The sequence below is a fragment of the Hevea brasiliensis genome, chromosome 6 (assembly GCF_030052815.1).
Source record: "Hevea brasiliensis isolate MT/VB/25A 57/8 chromosome 6, ASM3005281v1, whole genome shotgun sequence".
NCBI lineage: Eukaryota > Viridiplantae > Streptophyta > Magnoliopsida > Malpighiales > Euphorbiaceae > Hevea > Hevea brasiliensis.
In genome coordinates this window covers 42,327,954-42,351,666 of record NC_079498.1, presented here as the reverse complement: position 1 = coordinate 42,351,666, position 23,713 = coordinate 42,327,954, and positions in this window count along the sequence as shown.

The window sequence follows — 23,713 nt, the reverse complement described above, 5'->3', positions numbered from 1 at the left end:
GCTGTGTTCTCCAAAATTGACCTGAGATCAGGTTATTATCAGCTGAAAGTACAAGAGCAGAGTATTTCTAAAATTGCCTTCAGAACCCGTTATGGCCATTATGAGTTCTTGGTCATGCCATTCGGGTTAACTAATGCTCCGGCTGCTTTTATGGATCTGATGAACACTATCTTCAGACCATACCTCGACCAGTTTGTTGTGGTATTCATAGATGATATATTGGTCTATTCGAGGAATGCAGAAGAGCATGTTAGACATCTGCGGATTGTACTGCAGACTTTGAGGGAGAAACAGCTATATGCCAAATTGTCGAAGTGTGAATTTTGGCTGAAGGAAATATCTTTCTTGGGGCATGTAGTATCAGAAGAGGGCATCGAGGTAGATCCAAGTAAGATTGAAGCTGTCCTTAATTGGAGGCCACCCAGAAATGTCACAGAGATTCGCAGTTTTCTGGGTTTAGCTGGATACTACCGTAGATTTGTGAAGGGATTCTCCATGTTGGCATCTCCATTGACCAAGCTACTTAGAAAAGATGTAAAATTTCAGTGGACGGATAAATGCCAGCAGAGTTTTGATGAATTGAAGAGATGTTTGACTGAAGCTCCAGTCCTAACTTTACCTACCCCGGGTAAAGAATATACAGTTTATAGTGATGCTTCTCACAATGGCTTAGGCTGTGTGTTGATGCAAGATCGAAATGTCATTGCCTATGCATCACGCCAGCTAAAACCGCATGAGAGGAATTATCCGACACATGATTTGGAGCTTGCAGCCATTGTGTTTGCTCTTAAGATCTGGAGACATTATTTGTATGGGGAGAAGTGCTACATCTACACAGATCATAAAAGTTTAAAGTATTTGGGCACCCAAAAAGAGCTGAATTTGAGACAGAGGAGATGGTTAGAGTTGATAAAAGACTATGATTGTCTGATAGACTATCAGCCAGGGAAAGCTAATGTTGTGGCTGATGCCTTAAGTCGCAAGACTATGGCAAGTCTACGGGTTACTCCTTTGTCTTTGGTACATGAGTTAAGATCATTGCATGCCAGCTTAGGGATTAGTGATGATGGGCAGACAGCAGTTGCATGGCATGTACAGCCAGTGTTGATTGATCAGATTAGAATGGCTGCTCAGAATGATCAGAAGTATCAGAAATTGTTGGAAGAAGTCGGCAGGCAAGAAACCGAATTCTCAATCGAGAGATGATGGTCTCTTGCTACACCGAGCGAGAATATGTGTTCCTAATGATGTTGAATTGAGGAAGATCATTTTGAAGGAAGCACATGAGTCTCCTTTTGCCATGCATCCTGGTGGCACAAAAATGTATAGAGGGCTAAAGGAGCATTACTGGTGGATGGGTATGAAAAGGAATGTGGCAGAGTTTATATCCAAATGCCTAACTTGTCGCCAAGTAAAGCGAGCATCAAGTACCATTGGTTGTTACATCCACTACCAGATGCAGTGGAAATGGGAGAGAATAACAATGGATTTTGTAATGGGACTTGAGGACACGAGAAGAGTCATGATGCGATTTGGGTCATTGTTGACAGACTAACTAAGTCTGCTCATTTTCTGCCAGTTCGGATGGACTACAGTTTAGAAAGATTGGCCAAATTATACATTGATGAGATTGTGAGACTACATGGAGTGCCAGTATCTATCATATCAGACAGAGATCCTAGGTTCACTTCTAGATTCTGGGGTAGTCTTCAGAGAGCCCTAGGAACTAGATTGAACTTTAGTACTGCATTCCACCCACAGACAGATGGCCAGTCTGAGAGAGTAATTCAGATCTTGGAGGACATGCTACGGGCTTGTGTGATTGAGTTTGAGGGTAGTTGGGATACGCACTTGCCTTTGATTGAGTTTGCTTATAACAACAGCTACCAATCAAGCATTGGGATGCCTCCATATGAAGCTTTGTATGGCAGAAAATGTAGAACCCCGTTGTGTTGGGATGACGTGGGTGAAAGAAAGATGATTGGACCCGAAATTGTTCACAGGTCGAGGAGAAGATCAGGGTGATCAGAGGTCGACTTAAGACTGCATCAGACCATCAGAAATCCTACATTGATCTGAAGAGAAGAGATATTCAGTATGCAGTGGGTGAGAAAGTTTTCCTCAAAGTTTCTTCTTGGAAGAGGATTATGAGATTCGGCAGGAAGGGGAAACTAAGTCCTCATTTTATCGGGCCATATGAGGTTCTGGAAAGAGTGGGTCCTTTGGCATATCGGTTGGCACTACCTCCAGAGTTGGAGAAGATACATAATGTCTTCCATGTGTCTATGTTGAGGAGGTATCGATCAGACCCATCTCATGTATTACCAGTAGAAGAAATAGAAGTGAATCCAGACCTTACATATGAAGAAGAACCCATAAAGATTCTGGCTTATGAGGTGAAGCAGCTACGGAATAAGCAGATACCGTTGGTAAAAGTGCTGTGGAACCATCATTCAGGCCAAGAAGCTACTTGGGAACGAGAGGAGGACATGAGGAGACAACATCCACAGCTGTTCAGAGATTGATACCAGGTAAAAATTTCGAGACGAAATTTATTTAAGGGGGGGAGAATTGTAACACCCCCGTTGTATAGCCTGGTATATTTCACTGTTCCGGTGACCGGTGTCGGTCCGGACAATTAATGGGATTAGGGCCACACTTAAGACAATTTGAGAAGCCATAAACACAAATAATTAGTAATATTTAATTAGTTAACTATAAATAAGAAAAATAGAACATAAGAGGTTAAATGAGCCGAGAGTCACAGCGATGAGAGTCATAACTCGAGCTAGGTAGGTCAAATTGACCTGAAATTTTACCAGAAATTAGATATGATATATACCTAAAACTTTCATGAAGAACACCAACCCAAATTAGGCCATTAACTCATTCAAATCATTGAGCAAAGTTAAATTTACTGTACTGAGATTCTGCAGAATTTTCATTGAGCAGCAATGCTTGGATGGTTATAACTCTCTCTAGAAAACTCAGATTTAGGCGATTCTTGAACCGATGGAAACCTAAGACATAGTTCAACATTTCATATGAAGAAAGTGAGACCAAATTATGAACTTAACTTGATCAAATTATTAACCAAAGTTGGACCAAAAATCACAAAGACCAAAATCTCAGTATGAACAATACACGTGAACAGTAAACTTATTTTGGCCATAACTTGAGCTAAAAAACTCCGATTGAGGTGATCCAAAAATGAGAATACACTTAAGACAATAAGGAACATTTTCTATGTAGGAAGTTTTGTCAAATTCCAACAGTAGACCGACCAATGAAATAGTGCAACTTCGGAGAACCAAAACCGAAAATTGGCAATTTTGCCAAAATGACCTAAGCTTTAAACAAATGACCAAAACCAACAAGTTTGGTGACCAAAATGTGGTATGTGGGTGAAGTTGGAGTTCCCATACTCATTAAGCCTTAGAAAGTCAATAATTTGACTTAAATAGTGCAGTGAATAGTAACCCAAAACACAAAATTTCGAGAACGTCGCATTTAACACGTTAGAGCTAGGTAAATGTGAAGTTAAGTTTATTTTTGATTTATTTTAAGTTTTAGTACTGAAACATTGGAAAATTTCGTGTTTCAGTGGAAAAGAATACCGGGACAGAATCCGAGGAGTCGAGTCAAGGCCAACAGGCGACTCGTTTGAGGTTTGTGCACAACATATACTTTTATAATCATCTTTTGCATATCGTTTTGAATAATATGAAATGTTGGATTATGGCATTCTTATGATGTTTGATCTAAATTGTTGAAAATTATTGTGTATATTTGAAATGACAATGTTTAGCAAATTGTTAAGATAAGTTTTGAAACCACAGTGTCATGACCATATATTTGAACACCTCACTAGCACGACTAGTGGAGGTAATTAGTTTTGAATTTTGATTCCTTCTCTGGAGAAGTGTTGAGGTGTGCCAGTAGAAGAGGATGTGAATGGATATCCATATATTTGAGCTAGCTAGCCTTGTGATATGATTTCTCTTTAGCCTCTGGCTATTGAGATTCTATTTGTTTCGAATGGCGTGATCTAACTGTGGGTTTTATGAAATGTGTTTTGATACTTTGAAATGAACTTGGTTTACATGTAAAATCTTACAACGCATAATTGTATTTAATTTTCATGTTTAGCCAAATTTTTGAATGAATGTGCTTTAAGTTTTGCATAAAGATTATTTTAGTATATTGTGCACCACTGAGTCCTAGTACTCAGCGATAGCTTTTATTGCTGTCGCAGATACAGAGACTAGAGGAGCAGCAGACTGAGCTGCTGAGGTGTGAGAAGCTACCAGCCTAAAGTTTTCGAGTGTAATTTATACCCTAACTGTAAATATTTCTTTTGATGTATATATTGCACATAAATGTATGGACATGTACATGGGTCTTGAGCAGCTTGTACAAAGTTTGTATAAAAGTTGTAATAAATTTTAATTTGGACTTTTTGAATGTAAATTTTAGTATGATGAATATATAAATTGTTTATCTTGAATGGAATATGAATAAATGATATTGATGGACAGTATTTTGAGAATTTTTGAACTTGTGAATTTTGAGAAATTGGTTGAGATTGAGTATGAATTTGAAGTAGTGGTTAGATAATTATTGGAAGTGCTTTTATTTCAGGTATTTGAAGAACGGTTTTCTCAAAATACAGAGGAAACTCTGTCAAAATTTTTATAAGATTTGCGGAAAACTAAAATGGCCAAAAATATTAATTAGTTTTAATTTCAACTAAATGTTTTAAATACTTATTAGAAATGCTCACCACTTGTCAAAGATAAGAAAATTGTTTTAAAATCCCTTGTAGGGTACTTAATGAGTTATCGGTAGGTGAAGTTCGGTAGTTCATTAGGTATTCTACGGGATCATGTTATGCCTTACAGAGGGGTAAGGTGTGACAACCATACTATTTTTCAGTTCTAATTATGGTCAACTTACCTAAAATGGTCACTAATTGACCATTAAAATGTGCTCTAACAATTTCCCAAGCCAAGCCAATTTTTCACTCTTCAAAACCCTAGTTCCATTATAGGTTTTCACAATACCTTAATTATTAGCTCCTTCAATAATCACATACACACATGGTTTAAACTTGATCTATAGCCCACTTTAAGTACATCAAAACAATCAAAATAATTCCTTCACAAGGGCTGCCAAAAATTCATAGTATGTGTACACAAAATTCTTGTTCATTTTAGTTACAATTCTTACTCAATTCAAGTTGCAAATCATGAAAAAAAGGAGTTTTAAGTATCTAATGCACTAACCTTGATTACGGCAGATTTTTCCTCACTCAAAACTTCACTTTCCTTCACTTTCTAGGCTGCCAAACACTTCCCTAAGAGGTGTGGTTAAGTTTTAATGAAGGGGTTTAGGGTTTAGTGGTGGAAACAAGGGAGAAATTGAGCTTGATTGAAAAAAAAAATCAATAGAGGGAGGGAGATGGATTTCGGCTGCACTTGAGGAGAGAAGGATGGCTGCTGGTTCTTTGATGAATTTAGTCTTCAATTTGTCTCTTTATTAGTTAGTCAAATAAGGGCTTAATTGTGATTGGTTGGTAATTATAAATGACATCACCATGATGTCATAAATAGCCCTTTTTCCTCAATTTCTTTTCTTTCCTCCACTACTCAATTTCAATTTAATTTCTAGTAATGTTTATTCATATTTTATGTCATATTAATTATTTACTCAACTGGACAAGTCGGCCAAAAATCACCTCTGAAGGCGAAATAACCAAAATGCCCTCCGTTTGGCTGAACGGGTCAAAATTGTCTGTACCGATTGAAAAATTTTTCTAGGTATTTTCTTGGCATTCTAATGCCATGGGAACATCAATAACCCTTATCTGGAGTCCCAAAAATTATTTTATAATTTTTCTCCCGGGTCTAGGGCTCCTCGTTATAGAACCGCAACTTCCTCTCGTTACCCATCGCTGGGCACCTACTGCTTAACTCGGTTGTATTTTATTCCTAAAATTTTTACTAAATTTTTCTTATTAATATTTGAGTTAATTATGGTTCCTGACTTTAATTTAAATATTTTTCCGGACATTCCAGCTGTCCGGACCGACACCGGTCACCGGAACAGTAGGATGTACGGAATAGTTATCGGGAGGGTGTTACATGTAGTTCATTAGATAAATAGTTTGGGATATATATATATATATATATATATATATATATATATATATATATATATATATATATATATATATATATATATTCTTTGAGTTTAATTGGTTGTACTTACCCTTTCTTTCTCATTCTAAACTTTTACTGTTGTATATATTATTAAGAAATGTCATAGGTGCCATTACACAGGGTTGTGTAATATAATTTTTCAGTTGAAATTTGCAAAAACACAAGCCTGTCTAAATGGAAAGTGTAAACACATGACTCTGTTTATTTGCAAATCCCACCCATATTTTCTTTTCATGCTCAAATTTCTTTTACTACTTGCACATATCTCTTTTACCTTTTTTCTTTTGCAGCTACGAATTGTTTACATATATATATTGTGGGATGTTTATTTTCTTAATGTGCTTATTTGAGATTTATTCATTTTTTTAGCTTATTAGTTATTATATATATATATTAGAAAGGTTTTAATTTTTATTTTATGTACTCAGGGTTATGTCAGTATGCTTTTCAATTATATAAGGTTGTATAATGTTACTGTCTCGTTGAAATTGCAATTACATCACCCTGTGCAAATGAAGCATGGAATCACATAAGCTTGCATGATTGCAACTTTCACCCCTGTTTCTTATTATTCATTTCATTCTTTCATAACATATATTCATCTCTCTTACGTTATCTTTAGCTGCACGTAGACATTGAGAACAATGTCTATTTTGAGTTTGGGGGTGTACGGCAAAATTTTGCAAATTTTCGTTAAAATTTTAAATTTTCATGCATTTTCACATCATTTAGGTGCATTTAGTATATAATTTACATGTATATAAACTTACTTGTATATAACTCATACAGTTTTCACTCATACACACTTTCATACAGGTTTTAATTCATTATTATAGTTTAAAGCATGCATTTCATGAAAATAAATTTTTTTGTTATCTTTGAAAAAGTAAGAATTACTGAAAAGGGTAATTAATCTTGCTCTTATATTTTGCTCTTGTATTGAAAGTGCCAGATGGGCACAAAGTTTGTAAGTTCTCACTCTTGTATTTTGCTTCTTAGCTAAGGGTTAGTTAATTAAACAAGGTATACTTCTATTAATTGGTCTCATGTAGTTCTTGAGTGCTTAAAAAAAGATCTAAACATGAATTTAATAATATATTGTGACACCTCTTACCCGTCTACAATATAGCCGAGCAAGATATGCCACACTGTGTATAGGAATACCATATTTTATCTCAATTATTTTTATCTTTCCTTAATTTATTTTTTTATGATGATGAAATGCAATTTGGGAGATTTGACTCATTTAAGTCATTTATAGAAATTATAAATTCATTGAGGTTCCGAAAATTTTATCGAAAATCCGGCAGAATACCATCTAAAAATGGAGAAAACAGTTCTTTGGAACCTATGAAAAACACTTCCAAAACATTAATCCATATTCTCAATCTCCAATAACCATCAACATGGTCTCAACAATTTTCAACATTCACAACCATCTCAAGTTTTCCTCATGAACCCACAATTTCATTCAGATCCAAAATCAAATTTAATTTCATGAAGATATTCTTAAATTATATTAATTAATGAAATTTTTACAAAATATGGGCATCAACATATGATTACATCAATTTACTATTTACATGAGTTCATAATTTACAAATCACAAACTACTACCTGTTACAAAATGCAAAAACAAAATTTCAAAAGGAACCTAAAGGTCCTACCACTGATACACTGTAAAAGAGAGGTGACTCTAACTCTATGCAGATCTGTGACCTCACCCAGTCTGTGGTCTGTTGGGCTCTCTATCAGTCTCTCTAAAACCTACGTGTAGCAAAAAGCGACGAGCTAAGCAATAATGCTTAGTGGTACCAATAATAAAATAAAAATAACTAAAAGAAAAATAAATATGCAGTGTGTATATTGATGTCTCATGCAGACAAATTTTTGGTAATTATTTGTAGTCTTATTTATTTGGTACTTGTTATATCCATTATTTCATTAAATTTATCAACTTTCATTTTTGGTTGCCTAAGTAACCTATACTGGATGACTGGACTGGATAAATGGATAAACTGGCACTGGGTACTAAGTACCTCAGGCCGTCACACCATTGATCACATAGTGTCTCCCGGTGTGCAACAGAACAGCTAATAAGCTGTAATAACATTAGGCACAAGGCCAAGTATCATCATAATATCAGAATGGCTAAAAGCCATAAAATCACAAAATGGCATAATGCCATGTGCAATACTACTAATTGAACCCTATTGGCATGTCAACCTATCCAAACCAATCTTACTAGGTGTACTAGGGCACATTACCAAGTTATTGATTGAATTTTCATGCTTTACATGTAATGTTACTATTCATTTCACTATTTAGGTCACATTATTGACATTCCAATGCATAATAGCTGCATAAGTTCTAATCACATAAATTTACCACATTTTGGTTCCCAAAAGTGTTGGCATTAGTTGCCAATCCATACTTCTAACCAATGGTGAATAAATTAGAAATTTTAGTTTTAGGTGCTAGAGTTCACTGTTCCATTAGGCCATTCTACAGTGAGAATTTAGCCAAATATTCTTCATCAAAGTTGTTGCTTATTGTGTCTAGTTACATTTCTTTTTTTGAATCACTCCATTTGGAGTTTTGTAGCTCAAGTTATGGCCTAAACACCATAACTGGACGGATTGCAATTTTTCCAGAAATTTTGGGTAGAATCAATTCTGTAGTTTTTGTACACTGACTAAAGGTCAGTTTTTGGACATGTTATGGTCAAAATTTGGGTTTATTTTCTTCATGAAAGTTGTAGGGCTATGTCTCAGCTTTCTACTGGTAAAAATTCAGGTCAATTGGACCTTTCTACACTGAGTTATGACCAAATGAATGAACACTGTTCATTTGATCATTTTGCCCAGGCAGAATGTAAGTCACCCGAATTTGGTCAATTTTTAGGGCATCCTATGTTTAGTTTTTTGATAGAGTTCCTTCACCAAAATTGTGCCATTATGTATCTAATTTCATGTCCAATTGGCCTTGCACCAATTGAACCTACATAATCCAAGTTATAGCTGCCCAAACCTGCTGGACCCATACCCAGTTCTGCAGGTCACTAAGGGCAGCATACCTAACTTCAATTCCCATGGAACAATCACTTCATCTCTTAATCACACATAACCAAATGGTCACTAATTGACCATCAAAACTTTCTTTCACCAATACATGAGCAAAACCCTAGGTTTTTCCCAAACACTAACTCCAACAATTTCAATTCTCTATATACATACAATCTATGAATTAAAACACCAAAATCATGTTCAATAGCAGCCATACACAACTATTATGCAATCAAAATGGCACTAACCTTGTTGGAGGTAACTCCCAAGCTTGCAAAACCTTCCTTTCTCCTTCTTCTTTTTGCTAGCCAAAGAGAGTTTAAGAGGTGAGGAAAAATTTTAGTGAAGAGAATGAGGGATTTTGATGTGAAATGGTGTGGGGTATAAAGCTTGATAAAGCTTTAATGGAGGTTTAGGGTTAGGGACGATTTTGGCTAGGTTGAGAGAGGTAGGGGATGAAGATTTTTCTTTTTAATTTCTGCCCACTTAACTCTATTTAAGTTGACTTATTATAGCTTGGTGAAATTTGATTGGTGGAGGCTTTAATAATGACATCATATGATGTCAAAAGTCCCATTTATCTTTATTTTTCCTTTCTTTTCTTTCTATTCATTTTCAATTCAATTTTTTTAACAATATTTATTCACATTTTATGTTATATAATTTATTTACTTAATTGGACAAGTTGGTCAAAAATCATCTCTGAAGACGAAATGACCAAAATGCCCTCCGTTTGGCTTATTAAGCCAAAATAGTCTATACCGATCTAAAAATTTTTCAAAGTATTTTGTTGGCATTCTAATGCCATCGAAATCTCAATGACTCTTCTCTGGAGTCCCAAAAATTATTTCATGAATTTTCTCCTGGGTTTAGAGCTTCTAGTTGCGAAAACCGTAACTTTCCATTGGGTTACCCATCACTAGGGCACCGGCTCATTTAACTTAGTTGTATTTTATTTCTAAATTTTTTTCTTAATTTTTCTTATTAGTATTTGAGTTAATTATGACTCCTCACTTTAGTCTAAATATTTTTTCAGACGTTCTAGCTGTCCGGACCGACACCGATCACCTGAACAGTAGAATGTACAGAATTGCTACAGTGAGGGTGTTACATATATGTCTCACCAATTCTAGAACAAACCTTTTATACCTCATGAGGCAAATTCTAAGCTTGCACTTGAATAGGAAATGATTAAGGCCTTCTTTGTATTTATCTCTCATTTTAGCCTTAGCTTCCCTAATTAAAAATTATCCCTTATAGCCCTTTTGAGCCTTATTTTACCATTTAATTTCTTTAAACCCCATTCTATTCACTTAGTGCCAACTTAAACACTTTTTTTACCTTTCATAAGAGTAATTACTTAAGTAATAAATACTCAATTAAAATGCAATCAATAAAAAAAGAGAAGAAAACAGAGAATGGGAGTAGATTTTTTGTAAAGTTGCAAGCATAATAAATTATGAAATTAATATCCACCCAATAGTGCAAAAAGCGAGTTTGGGGGTGGAATTAAAGAAAAGGGACACAAAATGCCAAATCAAATGACAAAATGCATGTGAAAAGGTCCTTCTAAAAGCTTAAGAAATCTTATACTAGCATTAGTGAAGGACTGTATTAATATCTCTCCTATGTTGTGTTAGAAAAAAAGGTTGTGTATTTTGTTTCTCTTGCAGTATATTCTCATGCTTTAATTACTTTTTTCCTTCACTTTCTTAGCCACATTTCAACCCTTTAGCCCTATTACAACCTTTATACAATCCTTTTGATATTTTAAAAAGTGCTTACTTCATTAGTGGAGATAGCAATTTAAGATTTGCTTATAGGATTAGATTGGACATGTAGGAAGTGATTGGCAAGGTTACGAGAATGTTCATGAAGGTTTTGGTTTTGGCAGTTGAAATGAGGAGGGAAAAATCATTCTGAATTTTGCTATGGCATACGACCTAATACAAAGAAATACCTACTTTATAAAAAGAGAGTCATATTTAGTGACTTTTAAAAGTGGGCAACATGGAAGCCAAATTGACTTCCTCTTAACCAGGAAGATAAATAGAGCTTTATGCAAGGATCGCAAGGTCATTCCAGGAGAGGCTTTAACAAGTCAACATCGGTTAGTGGTCTTGGATGTCAAGTTTAGGAACAATTCAAGTAAGGTTAGAAGAAATAGTGTAGCTCGAACAAAGTGGTGGGAATTGAAAGGAGTAAAGCAAGTGAAGTTCAAAAATGAGCTTCTTGAGTCCGAAGCATGAAAGCTGGATGTGGATTCCAATGATATGTGGATACAGATGGCATCAAAGATTAGAGAAGTAGCTAGAAAAGTACTTGGAGAGTCTAGAGAACATGGACCACCCTCAAAAGAGAGATGGTGCTAGAATGAGGAAGTACAAAAGGAGTGAAGAGAAAGATGGAATGGTATAAGAAATTACCTAAGTGTGATAATAATGAGGTATATAAACAGTATAAGACAGCAAAGAAAGAGGCAAAAAAGGCAGTTAGTCAAGCAAGAGCGCAGGCTTTTGAAAAGTTATATGAGAAACTTGAAACTAAAGAAGGGGAGAAAGATATTTATAAATTAGCAAGGAGGAGAGAAAAGAAATATCAAGATCTCAATCAAGTTAGGTGTATTAAGGATAAAGAAGGAAAATTATCGGTGAAAGATGAGGACATTAAAGAAAGATGGAGAAATTATTTTGATGATCTCTTTAACAATATTCAAAGTGGTAATAGCGTGAATATAGACTACAGAGCAATAGAAAAGAATGTGAATTATACTAGAAGGATTAGATCACTTAAGAGAATAAAAGTGGGTAAAGCTTGTGGACTCGATGGAATACCAATTGAAGTGTGGAAGTGTTTGGGAGATATGGGAGTGGCATGGTTAACTAAATTATTTAATAAGATTTTAAACTCAAAGAAAATGCTTGATGAATGGAGGAGGAGTATTTTAGTGCTTATTTTTAAAAATAAGGGAGACATATAGAGTTGCTCAAATGATAGGGGAATTAAACTCATGAGCCATACTATGAAGTTGTGGGAGAGAGTTGTGGAACATCGACTATGTCATGAAACTTCTATCTCTCCCAATCAACTTGCCTTCATGCCCGATTGTTCAACTATGAAAGCGATCTTTCTCATTAGAAGCTTAATGGAGAAATATAGAGATGTGAAGAAAAATATACACATGGTTTTTATTGATTTGGAGAAGTCTTATGATAGTGTTCTAAGAGATCTCTTATGGAGAGTGTTAGAACAAAAGAGGGTATCTATTAGTACATACAAGTATTGAAAGATATGTATGAAGGAGTAACTACTATTGTGTGCACAGTGGGAGGGGACATAAGAGATTTTCCTATCTCAATTGGATTACACCAAGGTTCAGCTGTAAGCCCTTACCTTTTTACATTAGTTTTAAATGAATTGACGAAACATGTACAAGAGAGTATCCCTTGGTGCATGATGTTTTTAGATGATATAGTTCTAATAGATGAGACGCGAGAAGGAGTCAATAGAAAGTTAGAGCTTTGGAGAAGTACTCTAGAGTCAAAGGGTTTTAAGTTAAATAGAACGAAAACAGAATACATGCATTACAAGTTCAGTGAAGGCCGAACTGGTGATAGGGAAAGAGTTAGTTTGGATGGAGTGGTACAGCCCCAAAGTAATCACTTTAAATATCTCAGCTCAATCCTTCAAGTAGATGGGGGATGTGAGGAGGATGTTAGTCATAGGATAAAAGTTGGATGGCTGAAGTGGAGAAGTGCCATGGGAGTTTTATGTGATTACAAAATTCCCAATAAGTTGAAAGGAAAATTTTATCGTGCGGCCATACGACCGGCCATGTTATATGGTAGTTAGTGTTCGCACTGAAAGAGTCGTATGTGTCTAAGATAAGAGTTGCGAAGATGAGAATGTTAAGGTGGATAAGTGGTCATACTAGACTAGATAAAGTTCATAATGAGAATATTAGAGAAAAGGTAGGAGTGGTGCCAATTGAGGATAAGTTGAGAGAAGGAAGATTAAGGTGGTTTGGTCATGTGAAGCATAGACATACGGAGGCTCCAGTTAGACAAGTAGAGCACATTAGGTTAGAGGATAGAAAGAAAAGAAGGGGTAGACCTAAACTAACTTGGAGAAGAGTAATACAACATGACCTAGAAGCATTACACATTTCCGAGGATTTAACCCAAAATCATTTAGAATGGAGAAAAAGAATCCATATAGCCGACTCCAAATTCTTGGGATAAAGGCTTAGTTGAGTTAAATTGAGTTAAGTTATAGGATTAGATTTCATCACATTCATTCATTTCCATCTATCTGTCCATTAGAGACACTTTTAGTAAAATATTGTTTATGAATCTATTTAAGCATGATTGACTTTTATGATTTTTTGATGGTTGCATATTTGAGTTAGTTGATTTGAACTTAGCTAAGAGGTGAAACTTAGAGTAACGACTTGTTTTCCTTGTACCTTGAAGGAGGGAAATTGGAATGTTGGTGGTTGGGTGATGTAGTCACATTGTATAGGCATTTAGGATCATATTCATTGCATTTTGGTTTAGTCACTTTTCTATTTATTTTCAAATGTTTTTAGTTATCCTTTGAAATTTGATTCAATTTAGTTTAGTCTCATGGTTTTTGGATCTTATCAAGTATGTTTCGATGGTAAGGGAAGGAATGGATGGAATTAGAAAAGAGTTAGAGCATTAAAATGTAATTTTTGGGCCATTTAAAATTATTTGGACTGTGTAATCAGTTACATGGCTCGTTAGCTAGAGACATAAAATAATATAGCTTGTGTAACCTTTTGTGTTGAAGAAACTTCAAAAATTTAAGAAGCAGAGAGTTACATGGGGTATACTAATGTAATATAAAGAAATTATATGGCTTGTGTAACCCCTAAGAGGTGGAAATTGAGATTAGATTTTTCTTGTTTCCCTTCCTTTCGTGGAGGTTTTCTAAGACTTTTAGGACTCCAAAATAAGAGGCTTTCATTGGATATAAATATCTAGAGTTAGAGTTTCACTGGGGATCGAACTTTCTTCTAATAGATTCACATGGAAGATCAAGCTTGAGACGATTCACTTTTTATACACAAAGGGAGATTCAAGCTGAAGTTTCATAAGATCAAGGCCACAAATCTCTTATAGTTTTTCTAATTATCATTCTTCTCATGTCTTATTGCTTTTATTTGATGAACTTGGTTGTTAATTTCAACCACGAGTAAATAGTTTTCTTCATTACAGGGTTAGGGATGTAGCTCTTTAACTTTACTATGGCTATTATTTAATTTTACTTAATTAATGGATTGATATTTGCTTTTGATTCAATTTTGGTGTGCCTAATGCTTGAATTATGTTTGGATCCCATAATTGCATGATTCTACATATTGAATGAAGGATTGAAAGATAAAGTTCAATATTGGATCTCTAGAATATGAACTTATGAAGTTATGACCTAGAGATAGGCTTAAATCCTTTGAGGGTAAATTAAATATCAAAGACTCCAATGGGTTTTAATTAACTTGATATCATGAAAATAGGTATGATTTTAATTCTAACATGTCTTTTGTAACTTGAAAGAGGACATTAGATATTTTAGGATAATTCACCTTTAAAGCAATGTCATCCATGATTGATCGAGTTAGGTCTTGGATCATGGTGAGTTGATGTAGTGAAACCGTAGTCCTAGAATCTTTTATCTATTTGTTGTTATTTTTTTTAATTCTTATTAATTGCTAAATTAGGTTATTTTTTTTTAATTCTTATTAGTTGTTAAATTGGGTTTTAATAATTGTTTTTAAATTTAATCTTAGCTTGAATTCAATCATCTAGATAATTAAAATCACTACAATTTGGTACTCAACACGATTCTCGTGGAATGATATTTTACTCATCACTTTATTACTTGTTAATAATCCATGCATTTACAGGATTTTACACAACATTGAGAGTAAGGTTAAAAGCTTTGATTAATATTTTTACAATTCTAGAGATAGGGGCCGTTTTGTGCTTTCATTTTTATTTGCTTGGGAAAAAATAAATGTTTGAGTTTGGGAGTACTTGTTGCATTCATATTGTATAGATATTTAGCTCATGTTTTGCATCCATTTTCCCCTTTGAATAGTTATTTTAAGCTCTATCATTTAACTTTTAGTTTAATTAGTTTAATTTTGGATTTATTTGTGTCTTTCTTGCTTTTGTAGGTTAATTTCATGTATTTAAGGCCTTTGGAATGATTTTATAGTGATAGAAGAAAAGTGGAAAAATGCAACTTTTATGGAAAAGCAAATAGTTGCACAAAGGGAGACAGCCTGTGTGATTATAAGCTTTGCAATCACATAAGCTATATTTCATTTATACAAGTTAGTGCAGGAGAAGTGCGAAAATAGAGACTTACACAAGCAGACACATGGGGTCGTGTGTTAGATTATGTAACTACCTTTTCACCATTATACCTCTCTTTGCGTCTACTCTAAACTTGAAGTGTGCAAACACATAAGCAAACACATAGGCCCGTGTGTCAGGTCATGTGAATTAAAAGTCACGCTGAATCAATGTTTTAGATGTGGATTTCTTCTCTAGGCTTCTTTTACCTCATTTTAACCTATTAGCGCTACTATTTTAGCAATATAAAAACATCTCTTTCTTTAGTTTTTACCATAATTAGTACTAAGTAGAAATTAAGAGAATAAAATTAGACAAAAACTTAGATTTTTGGAAGAAAGAGGACAATAGCAATGATTTCTTTAATTTCTCACTACACCAAATGGATTTTAGTCTAAAGTTCATCATCAAAGTTGATTCTTCAACTAGGTTCCTCTATTCCTTTACTTATTTTCATGTTGGTTTCATTTTACTTCATAAATTTTTATAAATATGAATATTAGTGAGTATTTTCTTATATTTTAGAATTAGGCATTGTAATACTCTGCTGTATTCAATGGATTTGTTCTGATTTTTATTCAATGATATGAGTTTTATGCTTTGATTCATTTTCTTATGCCTTAATCCTTGCTTAATGTTATGCTTTGATTCATTTTCTCGTGCCATAATGCTTGCTTAGTGTTGGTACCCTTTGAGTATTGAATTAAATGATTGATTAAAAGACTAAAAGGTGAAAGTTAATGATGGAAAACTAAGCATTTGAACTTATAGCTTACATTTAGAGATAAATATAGATTAATTAAAAAAGCTAATGGGATTTAATTAAATCAAGAGCCACGAAAGTAGGAATTAGTTTAATTAAAACACATCTTTGATATCATGAAAGGGAATCTAAGAAATTTTCTAATTAATCTTCTTCAAAGTTATAAATATCCAATTGTTGGATAGATTTGATTAAAACTTGATTAATAAGAGTGTAAAAACCCCAACTCTAGAATCATCATTTAATTAATTGATTTTTTAATTTTGTTTAGAATCTGCTGATATCAGTTAATTTTGTTTCTATTTTACTTTTAAATGCTCTTTCAATTTTTGATAGTCTAGATAATCAATTCAGCTATAATTTGATAATAAACTCGATCCTCATGGGAACAATATCTTTCTATATTACTTATACGATTCGTGCACTTGCGGATTTTGAAAATAATATTCAGTAGCCATATTCATAGTTTGATTCATATTTGTCTATTTGTTCTTTTGTTTTTGCAACTAAGCATAATATTCATATTAACAATAACAAAATTAAAGACATGAATACAACTTATAAAAAATTAATATGCATCCACATGAATTATTTTTCAAAACCATATTTATGGATAATATTTTGGAATATGCTTTTAGATTCATGGAATGTACAACAAAATGATGTTGGAAGCTGATCAATAAGCATTGAAGGAGTGACTCTAATAGTAAACCAATCAATTAATAGATTACATCTAAAACTCAATTCAATAGCTAACAAGAACTTAAGATTTCTATAGGAACATGCATAACTCTAATGCTAAATACACACACACACACACACACACACACACACACTCTAACACATTGCAGCATATTTAGTCATTTTAGGCCAATTTATGATGGACCATATAAACAATTACAAATAAATAAATAAATAAATTAAAAAAAAAACTAAATGGGAAGGTGGCATTTGTATTTTTTTTTTTTACCAATACCTTATCATGGATGTCTAGGAAAGAATGAAAAAGTTTTTTAACACATTAAAGATGTTCATCTTGCTTTGACATTGAAGAAGCAACCATGTTTGGAAGAGAACCAACTTGTTCGGAGAGCTCCTTTTGGACTAATGCCTTATTAACAACATTCAGCTTATCTTCTATTCCTATAAAGTATTTCATTGGATACTCATCACTTTAAATAAACTATTTACAAAACCTCATATTAACAAATGAGGATAACATATCAATCTTTTGGAACAAAGAAGCATTATCTAGAAGAGATTTATCCAAGTTAGATTTTTTATAATACATACTTGATGAGCCAAAGCATTCTTTGTTACAAAAAATAAATTGCACCACTAATAATAAAGCAAAAAGAAAACCTCAAAAATCCAACAAAATAGTAGTCAAACATGCCTGCTTTTCTTTGTTCAGATATGATAAAATCCATCCGTTGTCCCTTAAGCAACCTAAGAAGGGAGGACAGTGAATTGGGTTTTAATTAAAAATTTAAAGCTAGAACATATTAAGGCATAAAGAAGGGAAAAGGAAGAAATGATGAACACAATAAATTTTATAGAGGTTCAGCTATCCCAAGCCTACATCCCTTCCTCAAGGCCCTCTTTTATAGTTAACTCTACTATCTATCTTCTTTATGTGAAGATTAAACCCTTTAAAAACCTTGAGAGCAACTTGCTGTAACACCCACCATTTCCCGAATATCGAAATTTCTATTATTGATGAAATATTCTGGCAAATTTGACAGTTCCACATATAAGGGAATGGTGGTAGAAAGTGTGTATGTATGTATGTATATAATGTGTTCAAAATGTATTTAAAAATGAAAATGTTTTAAAGGTCTTATTTCATAAAAGTTTTAAGTGCTTATTTGGGCAAACGGAACTTCAGCAGCCGAAGTAGGGACTTTCAGTAGCCGAAGTCCCTTTTTGTTGTTCAAATCCTTTTTGGACAGCATGGACTCTGGTAGCTAGAATTATGACTTTCGACGGTCGAAAGTCCCTCGACAGTAAGGGTATAAAATGGCTAACAACTTGCTTTTCTATCAAAAGGGAACTTGAACTCTCACTTCCCTCTCTCTAAACTATTGTAACATGCAAATGGGCTTTTGAGGAGAATCTATTGGCCATATAATGTTTTGAAACTTGATTCTCCTTTTGGGAAGCTTATTAAGAGAGGATTAAAATTGAGATTTGCCACCCACATTCTTCTTAAGTTCAAGGAAAAGAGGTAAACTCTCTCTTCCTTTAATCTTTTAAAATGGTTTAAGTATTTTTCTGAAAGGATAAGATTGTTGGTTTTTGAATGCATGTATGTTTAGGGGAGTTTTAGAGCATGACTAGGTTAAGAATGGGGTTAAATGTTGAGTTCTTGATGTTTTTCTTGTTAATGTGATGTGTGAAGTTAAAAGAACCTTAAATTCTAGCTCTTAGTGGTTACATGTGAGTTTAAGCTTGATTTCAAGCTTATGTAGGCCTTAAATGGCAAGTTTCCTTTGATGGATTCAAGAATTACTTGATGGTGTTATGTTTAAAGTTTGGTTGAATCTTGAATTCAAGTTCAATCTAGATTGCATGTGTATATGGAGCTTGACTTCAAGTTGTTTTTGACCCTAGTCATGTGTTTATATGTTTGGATTGTGTTTTAAAGCTTTGTGGTGAGTTTGGGTGTTATAAGAAGATGTTTTCTACACATTTTTTACTTGAAAATTCTAGAAATTCTCAGGTTTGACTACTAAAAACCATTATTTCGGCAGCCGAAGCATGTAGTTTATTGAAAAAATATGAAAAATTTACAGGTTTGGTAGTCGAACTCCTAGACTTCGATAGCCACAGTGGCTACTTGACTAAAAGAGGGTTTTGAGACCCAGGGGGTCAACAGCCACAATAGCTACCAGACTAAAAGGCCAATTAAAGCCTAAGACTTTGGCAGCTGAAGTGGATTCTGCCAGGCCTATTCTCCCTTCCCTTCTAAAGTTCCAAAACAAGATTTTATGGTTCTTAAGGGCCTAGAATAAGATGTTTAATATATGACTAGAGTTTTAGAGCCTTGTATAACTCTTTAGAGTTCGATATTATAGGATTGGACTTGAGGGATTCGAAAAGTTAAGGACCTGAGGATAGCTTCCATTTGAGTTAAGTAGTTTATAGGCTACAAAAGGCGAGTAATTCCAACCTTAATGAATGTAATTTATTTAAATTGAACACATGATCATTCACATGCATCATTTCATTATTTATTAGGGTGTATGCAGTCTCATTAAACCCCGCTCAGAGGTTAACTTGGCGAAGGGATTGGATGAATGGGTCAGTGGTTCAACCAATAGGTCATTAAAAATTAATTAAATATATAAATTTATTAAATTAATTAAATATAGAACCTATTAATATAAATAATATAATTAATCAAATTTTAATTATTTAAAATAAAACTTTAACATTTATTAAGTTATATTTAATAAATTTTAATGGTGCTTTTAAGTTTTATGTAAAAGTACTCAAGTAATATAATGCATAAATAAATGTATAATTCTCTTTTTATTATTTATAAAATATTAAGTATATATTAAAAAATAAATATATTAAAATATAAAATACATAGCTACCAAGTTAGCTTCATTGATTTTGATTTTAAAGACTTTTTATAATGTTCTGAGTTCAATTTTATGTACCAAAAATTAAAAAAATATGTATATAAAAAAAAGAGAGATTTTATTGAATAATTAAACTGACCAGGTCACATTGGGTCACACCGATTCATCGTTCAACCACCAAATCCACTAGGTCATGTCAGGGCACTTTCTTTTCAGGTTCAATTACAAACTCAGACTGGTTTGAGGGCTGATTTACTGGTTCACTAGTTCAATTGTCTAGTTTGATTCGGGTTTAATAACTATGGGTGTATATATCTAGATCATGAATATATTGCATTTTGCATTCTTATTGTTGATGCTTGATGGACGTTGGATGACCCACTGGCCTTCCCTATGTTATATATATATATTATGTTTATGATGTGATCATGCATGATTTGTGGTGGTAAGACCAGGTGAGGCTTAATAAGCCTCTGGCACACTATTGTTAAGCGAAGTCTTGAGGAGCCTCTATATAAGCCGGGCACATTAGATATGTTACTTATTTAAGTGAAAGTCCTGAGGAGCCTCCATATGAGCTAGACATATTGGATCTGGGAGACCATTGGTGACAAGTCCATCATATGTGAAATGTTTATGATGTGAAAATTCATTTTGATGATGCATTGCATATGTATGAATTGAGAAAGAGAATTTCTATATGATTGGTTAGTTTACTCACTAAGCTTGTGTAATCTTACATTTTTTGTCACACCTTACCCCTCTGTAAGGCATAACATGATCCCGTAGAATATCTAATGAACTACCGAACTTCATCTACCGATAACTCATTAAGTACCCTACAAGGGATTTTAAACAATTTTCTTACTTTTGACAAGTGGTGAGCATTTTCTAATAGGTATTTAAAACATATGATTAAAAGTAAATCTAGTTAATATTTTTGGTCAATTTTGTTTTTCCGCAAATTTTATAAAAATTTTGACAGAGTTCTGTCTGTATTTTGAAAAACCAGTTCTTCAAATACCTGTAAAAAGCACTTTTAAAAATTTTTCTCAACAACTACTTCAATTTCACAATCAAACTCAATCCATTTTAATCAATTTCTAAAGTTCAAAATTCAATAATTGTGACGCCCCTTACCCGTGTACAGTATACCCGAGTAAGTAATGCCACACGGTGTACCGGCACACTTTAATATACCTTAATTAATTTATATCATGCTTTTGAATATCATTTGTGAAATATAATTTATTTAAGCCATTTATCAAAAGTATTATTTATTTGAGGTTCCGAAAATTTTAAAGAAAATCCGGCAGAGTACCGGCTAAAAATGGAGAAAACAGTTCTTCGGAACCTGAAAAAAAACACTTCCAATATTCACATTCAATCATTCCCAAACTCCAATATCCAAAATCTCAACAATTTTTCAATTTCAGGTCTCAACAACCTTTTCATTTCTCAAACATCCATTTCTCAGAATACTCATATACAAACAACAAATAAATGCTCAAATTTTGTATTCATGACCTTAACTTTCATTATTTACATGAACATCAAAATACATTACATAGATCCAAATACATATGAGAAAATAAAAATTTAGTTACAAAATGACAAAATGACACCTAGTGCCCTACCAATGCACTGAAGGTAGTGAGGTGACACGGACACTGTGCGTAATCCGGCAGATGGACTCACCTACCATGGTTCACTGGGCTCACGATCAGTATCTCCAGTACCTACGCGTGGCAAAAGCAACGCGCTAAGCAATAATGCTTAGTGGTGCAATAATAAAATAACATGAAATAACAGAAAATAAATATGTATTGCATGTGCATGTTTTGTTTGTCTTGTATTTGTATATCCATTCATTTATTTCTTTTACTTTTCCCATTTTCATTCATTTAGTTGCCCAAGTAACCTACACTAGACGACTGGACTGGATAAGCGGGTAAACTGGCACTGGGTATCAAGTACCTCGGGCCGTCACACCATCGGTCACATATGCATCTCCAGTGCAAATGTAATAGCTAACAAGTCAGAATAATATCAGGCACAAGGCCAAATCTCAATACAAGGTCAAAATGGCTAAAAGCCATAAAATCACAGAATGGCATATTGCCATGTGCAGTACTGCTAACTGAACCCTATTGGCATGCCAAACTATCCAAACCAATCTTGTTGGGTATACTAGGGCATTTGAAACCTTAAAATTCTTCAATTTGTGAATTTCAAGTTTTTGCTGTCACTATTCACCTCATTGGTCAACAAAAATGTTGACTTTTGGATAGAAAATATGTACATTGACTTTGGCACTCCCAATATACCACATTTGGCATTCAAAACTTGTTGGCATTAAGCATTTATACCATTTCAAAGTTTAAACCAAGGGAAGCAGAATTTTCAGTTTTTTTAGCTCAACTTTACTGATCCATTGGACACTGTTGCAGTGGGAATTTAAAGAAATGGCAAACATAAAAGTTGTTCCTTATTTTGTCTAGTTCAATTTCCGTTTTTCAATCACTCCATTTGGAGTTTTTTAGCTCTAGATATGGTCCAAAAACCACAGCTGGCCGGATTGCCAATCTGCAGAATTGACCATATCTACAGTAACATGAACAGTCACTGGAGTCACTTGGTTGGATGGGTTCTGGCCATAATTTGGGGTAGGTTCCTTCATGAAAGTTGTTTGTATATGTCTTAGCTTGTTGTTGTAAAAATTTCAGGTCAATTGACCATATCTGCAGTGAGTTATTGCCAAATGAACAGTTACTGTTCATTTGGTCATTTCTGCAGGTGCTGTTGCAGGGTATCCAGATTGGGGTCAAGTTTTGGTCCTCTTGCTTTGGTCTTTTGGGCATGGTTTCTTCAGAAAAAATGTGCCATTATAAGCCTAGTTTCATGTCCAATTGGCCAAACACCAATTGGACCAATACAGCCAAAGCTATGGCAGTCCAAGTGGACTGAAATTTCAGTCACCCTGCTGCTGTCTTTAGGCAGCCTACACATTCACTTTGCCATGCATTATTTCAGTCCAAATTGTGGTCAACTTACCTAAAATGGTCACTAATTGACCATTAAAATGTTCTCTAACAATTTCCTAAGCCAAGTCAAATTTTCACTTCTCAAAACCCTAATTTCCATATGAGTTTTCACAACATGCTTGAATTAACTATCTCATTCACTATCCACATGCATATATGGTTTAAACATAATCTCTAATCCACTTTAAGTCCATAAAAACACTCCATTATTGTTCCTTCAATAGGGCAGCCGAAATTTATGGTATGTATACACATAATTATTGTTCATTTTAGTTACAAATTCTTACTCAATTCAAGTTATTAATCATGAAAATAAAGAGTTTTACGTATCTAATGCACTAACCTTTAAGTGGAACTTTTTTCCCAAGTTTAATCTTCACTTTTCTTGTACTCTCTTGGCTGCCAAACACTTCCTCTAGGTCCAAGGATTCATTTTAGTGTTGGGGTCTTGAGGAAATATGGTGAGGAAGCATGAGAATGAAAGCTTGCAAAGAATGGCTATGGTGGAAACCCTATCTTCTCTCTCTCTACGTTTTGGCTGGTTTGAAGGAGGTGGCTGCTGTATTTTTGGTTAATTTGGTCTTCATTTAGTCTCTTTTATTAGTTAATAATATGGTTGTTTAATTATAATTGGTGGAGACTTTCAAATG